The sequence below is a fragment of the Lactuca virosa genome, chromosome 5, assembly GCF_052849685.1.
Source record: "Lactuca virosa cultivar CGN04683 chromosome 5, Lactuca_virosa_CGN04683_v6, whole genome shotgun sequence".
Taxonomy (NCBI): domain Eukaryota; kingdom Viridiplantae; phylum Streptophyta; class Magnoliopsida; order Asterales; family Asteraceae; genus Lactuca; species Lactuca virosa.
The window spans coordinates 67,974,503-67,980,400 of record NC_136430.1 but is presented as its reverse complement, the minus strand read 5'-3'; the positions used below and the strand labels follow the sequence as shown (position 1 = coordinate 67,980,400).

At 36.1% G+C, this 5,898-nt stretch overlaps 1 pseudogene across 1 annotated transcript; it reads left to right on the top strand.

The window, feature by feature from the left end:
* Window positions 1-938: 938 nt before the first annotated feature.
* On the top strand, window positions 939-5,547 carry LOC145111892 (chaperone protein ClpB1-like; annotated as a pseudogene). Its single transcript, XR_013710373.1, has 7 exons — window positions 939-1,053; window positions 1,975-2,668; window positions 2,744-2,924; window positions 2,991-3,598; window positions 4,572-4,854; window positions 4,958-5,155; window positions 5,229-5,547. The product of XR_013710373.1 is annotated as a chaperone protein ClpB1-like (transcript).
* Window positions 5,548-5,898: the final 351 nt, after the last annotated feature.

Sequence of the window (5,898 nt, the reverse complement as noted above, 5' to 3'; positions counted from 1 at the left end):
GTCAAAATTAACTAAATTAAAAAAATAACTAGTTTTTTGGGTTTTTCTGTTTAATTTTTTTAGACTTTTTTAAAGTTTTTCTAAAATATTGAGACTTTACTATAGAAAACCATTTTAAATAATGTTTATCTACTTACAAAAAAAAAACCTTTTTTTTTTTTTTAGAACGGCAGAGTTAAATTATGTTAGTGGTTCGAGTCGTGCAGTGACATCCAAGCGGGCAGTATGCCTTTCCCGAACCTTCACTCGTGGGGTTATCCGCTTCACCTTTACACTGCTTTCTCCTATGGAAAAGCCTCCAAGAAGTCTCGAACCCGAGACCTCCCAAAGGAAAACCACCCAGGCAACCCTGGTGGCCAACTGATCTAGACCAGTTGGTTAAAAAACGTTTTATCTTATTGATTTTAATGGATGAAGTTGGTAACTTTTCAAATTTAACAAAGTTATCCCAATTAAGTTGCACAAAGATATATTATATTTGACGATTATAAGAGATTAGAAATTTAAATTACACAAAGTTACCTCTGTTTAAAAGGATTTGGATTAGATGATGGTTGGAGAGTATAAGGGCGGACAAATTTTAAAATTGAGAAGGGGTAAATGATAATTATAGTTGATCTGGAAATATGAAGGTTTTAAGATTAAAGGGTAAAATGGTAATTTAAGTTTTATAAAAAAAATGAGCGGGAAAATTAATTGAGGAATGATTGAAAAGATGGCCTTGACATAATTTTATTGTTCTATTAGAATATATTAGATTAGGAAAACATATATTATGTTATCCCTTAAAAAAGAAAAAATCTATTTAATAAATTCCATAATAAAGTAATAATTAAATTAGTTGATAAAAATGAGTTTACTATTACTTTCTTCTATTTCCATTTTCCAGGCAAATAGAGCATAGAGCGCTCTTTTTTCTTCTAAATGCTCTCCATTTTCCGAAAACACTGGGGTTTTGTCTTGCTTGATTCTAGGGTTTTGTCCGATGCTCGATTCTAGCTCTCAATTTTGATCCTCTGTCGCATTTCTTCTCCTTCTCGATTATTTCAAGAGGTAAATCCTGATCCTTCGAGTTAAGTTAATGGTGGAAATACACACATATAGCTGATTCATGCTGAGTTTTTTTGGATCTGTAGCTCGTATATCTCATTATCTCTATATAGAATGTTGATTGTTATGGAACGGTGGCTTCACCTATATGTTACATGTAGCTTAACAAACTGTTGTTTGAGCACATTGTATAAAATGTTACCTTTTTGCTGGACTACATGACTCAAGCTTCTGAAATTTCCAAAAATGAAACTGAGTAAACTTCTTATTCAGGTTCTGATTCATTGTGTCATGATTAATTGCTTTCTACTATAGAAAAATAACGGTTGATTTAAAGGTGCATAAGCTACCACACCATATCCCTGTTTATGCTTTGAAAAATCAGAATTGTGGTAAATGAACAAGCTGATGTGTGATTTGATGCATTTTATATTTATAGTCGTGTGGTTTGAGTTTCTAGACATTCTGTAATTGTATAAAATGCTAACAAACTGTTGTTTGAGCACATTGTATACAATGCTACCTTAGTTGCTTGATTACATGTCTCAGCTTTTGAAATTTCCAAAAATGCAAAGCTGTTTCATCCGTGTCATGCTTATTTGCTTTCTACTATAGAAATAATGGTTGATTCGAAGGTGCATAAGCTTACAACAAACCTGTTTATGCTTTGAAAAATCAGAATTGTGGTGAATTAACAAGTTGATTCAATTGCATTGTATATTTGTATTTTTTTGGTTTGAGTTTCTAATACATCCGGTAATTGTATTGTTTATGCTTGATTGGTTGTAAAGTACCAAATGATATGATAAATGGGTATGAGGAGATTGCTTTTCTAGTTCACTGATTTTGGTATGAGGTCATTGCTTTTCTTTTTCATTGATTTCTAATGAAAGCTCACTTTTGTTATCATTTGTTTATTTCTAGGTAAACAATCAGAAAATGGGTGAAAATTTTCTTAGAAGTCAATGTCGTGATCTTTTAAAGGAAGCACAAAGACTTGATCACGTGAGTGGAAGAGATCACGAGATCACGACAATAGCGGGGCTTTTAAGTCGAAAATCGAAAAGCAATGTTATTCTTATCGGGGAGCCCGGTGTCGGTAAAACTGCGATTGTTGAAGGGCTAGCTCAAAGGATCCTGAAAGGCGACGTACCAAAAAATATGAAGGATGTACAGATTTTCTCTTTGGATATTGGGGAGTTGTTGGGTGGTACTAAATACCGAGGCGAGTTTGAGAAAAAGTTTCAAAAAATCATGACAGAAGTGCAAGCCTCTCGAGGAAAAGTGGTGTTGTTTATAGATGAAATCCACCTAGCTCTTGGCGCCGGTAGGGTTGAAGGATCAAATGTCGATGTAGCAAATCTTCTAAAGCCGTATCTTGCTAGAGGCGATTCGAGGTTGATCGGTGCCACTACATCCGATGAGTATATGAAGTATGTCTCTATAGATGCAGCTTTTGCAAGGCGATTTCAACAAGTTATAGTTGATGAACCTAGTATCCCAGACACAATAAACATCCTCCGCGGGCTAAAAAAGGGATATGAAATGCACCATGATGTGCGGATCCTTGATGCTGCTTTGGTTGCAGCTGTGCAGTATTCCAATAGATACATAACAGGTTTGATGGATATGTTTTATTTATCCTTTTTTGTCCTTATTTATGATGCTAAATTTTATTGAAATTTGTTTTCAGCACGATATCTGCCGGACAAGGCAATAGATCTTGTGGATGAAGCGTGTTCGCAGATAAAACTTCAATTGGATACCCCCCGGATGAAATAGTTCATCTTGAAAGAAACATAGCATATCTGGAGGTCGAGCTTATGGCTTTAAAATATGAGAGAGACACTGCAAGCAAAGCCCAATGTATTAAGGTCAGTTGTTTACATTTGTGTTTGTTTTGGTACTCTTAGAACACACTAATTTCTTAGCTTTTGCAGATAAGAAATGAGCTTGGTGATTCGAGAGGTAATTTGGAGATGCTATTGAAGAAATACAACAGAGACAAAGAAAGAATAGCAAACATTCGTTATTACCGAAAGAAAAGAGATGAGGCTATTGTAGCTTGTGAAAAAGCCGAACGTTCTAATAATTCATCGGCAGCTATGAGTGCAAGACGCGCACTTGAAATAGCCGAGGATGGTATAACGGCAGAGGGAAACAATATGACGTTGACTGACACGGTAGGGCCCGAGGAGATCGCGAAGGTTGTGAGTCGACAAATAGGTGTACCTGTGACTAGTATAGGTACAGATGAGAAACATAGGTTGATGGGGCTGGCCCAGAGTCTACATAAAAAAATCATAGGGCAAGACCAAGCCGTGATGGCTGTTGTTGAAGTGGTGCTAAGGTCGAGGACCGGTTTTGGAAGGCCGAACCAACCGATAGGTTCATTTCTCTTTGCGGGTTCCACAGGCGTGGGAAAAACGGAGCTTGCCAAGGCTCTTGCAGCACATTTATTTGGAGATGAAAAGGTTATTGTGAGACTTGATATGTCGGAGTACATGGAGGCACAGTCCGTGGCTCGATTGATAGGCTCCCCTCCCGGGTTAGTCACATCTTTTTGGTTTAGTCATACTACAAAATTCTATTTCACTTATTCCCATCATTTTTATATCACAAAACTCTTCAAATGAGTGGTATGATGTTACTCTATTTGGTCGAGGTTACAATCATTTAAACCGATTCCATAATGAGATGGACATTATTCAATGTTGCAAGTGATGCATAAATTTTTAGTTATATAATTTGAATAAATAAGTTAATATGTGAAATATAATAGATGTGTACAATAAACTGAGTTCTAGTAAAAACACCCGCGCAATGTCGCGGGTTGGAATAAGGTTAGCGATTCGTGCGAAGCTTTGATCAAAAGTTGTAAATGTCATGACATTTTGGAGATGATAATAATGTGGAAAAAAAGGGAAATGAAGGGGACTAAATCTGTCAAAATGGAAAACCTTTGTTGTAGGGACTAAATCTGCCAAAATGTAAAACATTTAAATTGCAGGGACTAAGTATGCCAAAAATGTAAAACCTTTTTTGCAGGGACTAAATATGCCAAAATGTAAAACCTTTGTTGCAGGGACTAAATATGCCAAAATGTAAAACTTTTGTTTGCAGGGACTAAATCTGTCGAAATGGAAAAACTTTGTTGTAAGGACTAAATCTGCCAAAATGTAAGACATTTAAATTGCAGGGACTAAATCTGCCAAAAATGTAAGACCTTTTTTTTGCAGGGACTTAATCTGCCAAAATGTAAAACCTTAGTTTGCAGGGACTAAATCTGTCAAAAAGGAAAATCTTTGTTATAGGGACTAATTCTGCCAAAATGTAAAATATTTATGACAAAAGTCCAACTAGGAAGGCCATTGGGAATTTATATACTAATAATAATTAGTATTTTTGTTGATATGTAAGTATTAGTGAGGTGTTGTTAGTGGCATGACTTGTTGTTTCAGAAACTAAAATTTAAATGGTTTTGGAAAGATTCTTATTAAATTTATTGATTGATGTTTCAGAAATGAGGGACGTTCTTTTCAAGGTGGCGGACTGACAGAGCCAGTAAGGCTAAAGCCTTACAGTGTTGTCCTACTGGACGAAATAGAGAAAGCTCATACGTCTGTGCTCAATCTTCTGCTGCAGTTGTTGGACGAGGGCAGGTTGACAAACAGCCAAGGCCGCAAAGTAGATTTCACAAACACAGTTATCATTTTGACCTCCAACCTTGGAGCTGAGCATCTAATTGATGCGTTGTCAGGGAAGATCACCATGGACAAAGCTCGTTCGAAGTTGATTGAAGTGGTAAGGGCTTTCTAATAACTCCAAACTCTTTCTAGACATCTTCTTGATATATATATATATATATATATATATATATATAATACAATGGCTTGCTTCTTCACAGGTGAAACTGCATTTCAAGCCAGAGTTAGTAAACAGAATTGATGAAATCGTGATTTTTGATCCTCTGTCTCGGGATCAAGTGAGGCAGATTGCCAGGCTCTTCATAAAAGATGTTGCTATTCGTGCGGCTAGTCAGGGCATTAGCTTGCAAGTGACGGAAGGAGCACTGGGCTATATAGTTGCAGAATCTTTCAATCAGGTATGTAACAAATCAAATATCCATTTCTGATTTCACTTAAACTCCAACTGCCATAGTTGTGTGTTCTGTTCAGATGGATGGGGCACGGCCAATCAGGAAATGGATAGAGAAGAATATTGTTTCAAATATATCAAGGATGGTGGTATCGGGAGAAATTGCTTCAAACTCATGTGTGCTCATACATGATAGATCAGAAGGGGAGGGGAGAAAATTAACTTTCCTTGTTTCCAAGGAGGAGATGAAGAGGGAGACAGAGGCAGGGGAGGAACACCAGCAGTAAATTTTAGATTTTAAAAATTGTTGATGTTACCAAATTTTCAAGAGATAATAGTACTAACAATAACATTTATGGCTTCTCCCATTAGGTGTTAAAAGGAATATGGACCATATTGACACGTATTTTGTTAAAATGATCATTTCCATTCATATTATGTACTTTGTGCAAGAAAAAAGCTTTGTAGTAATATTGACTGATGCATTTTGTCAAAATTATATTGTAATATGAACCAATAATGGACCAACACCCATTTAAACTGATGGTATGGGACATACCTCAAATTTAGGAGTAGATAGGGTGTGTGTGAGAGTAGCCCGTTCTAAAAAGACTATGCACCTTTACATTTAAAACATTTTTGCTAATTTGACTCACCCAAGGTAATTTAGTTAAGTCCATTTGCAAATACCAACCAATATTAAGTTGAGTTATGTCGCTCGAATGTGGAAAACTCGAAATCAAGCTTTAA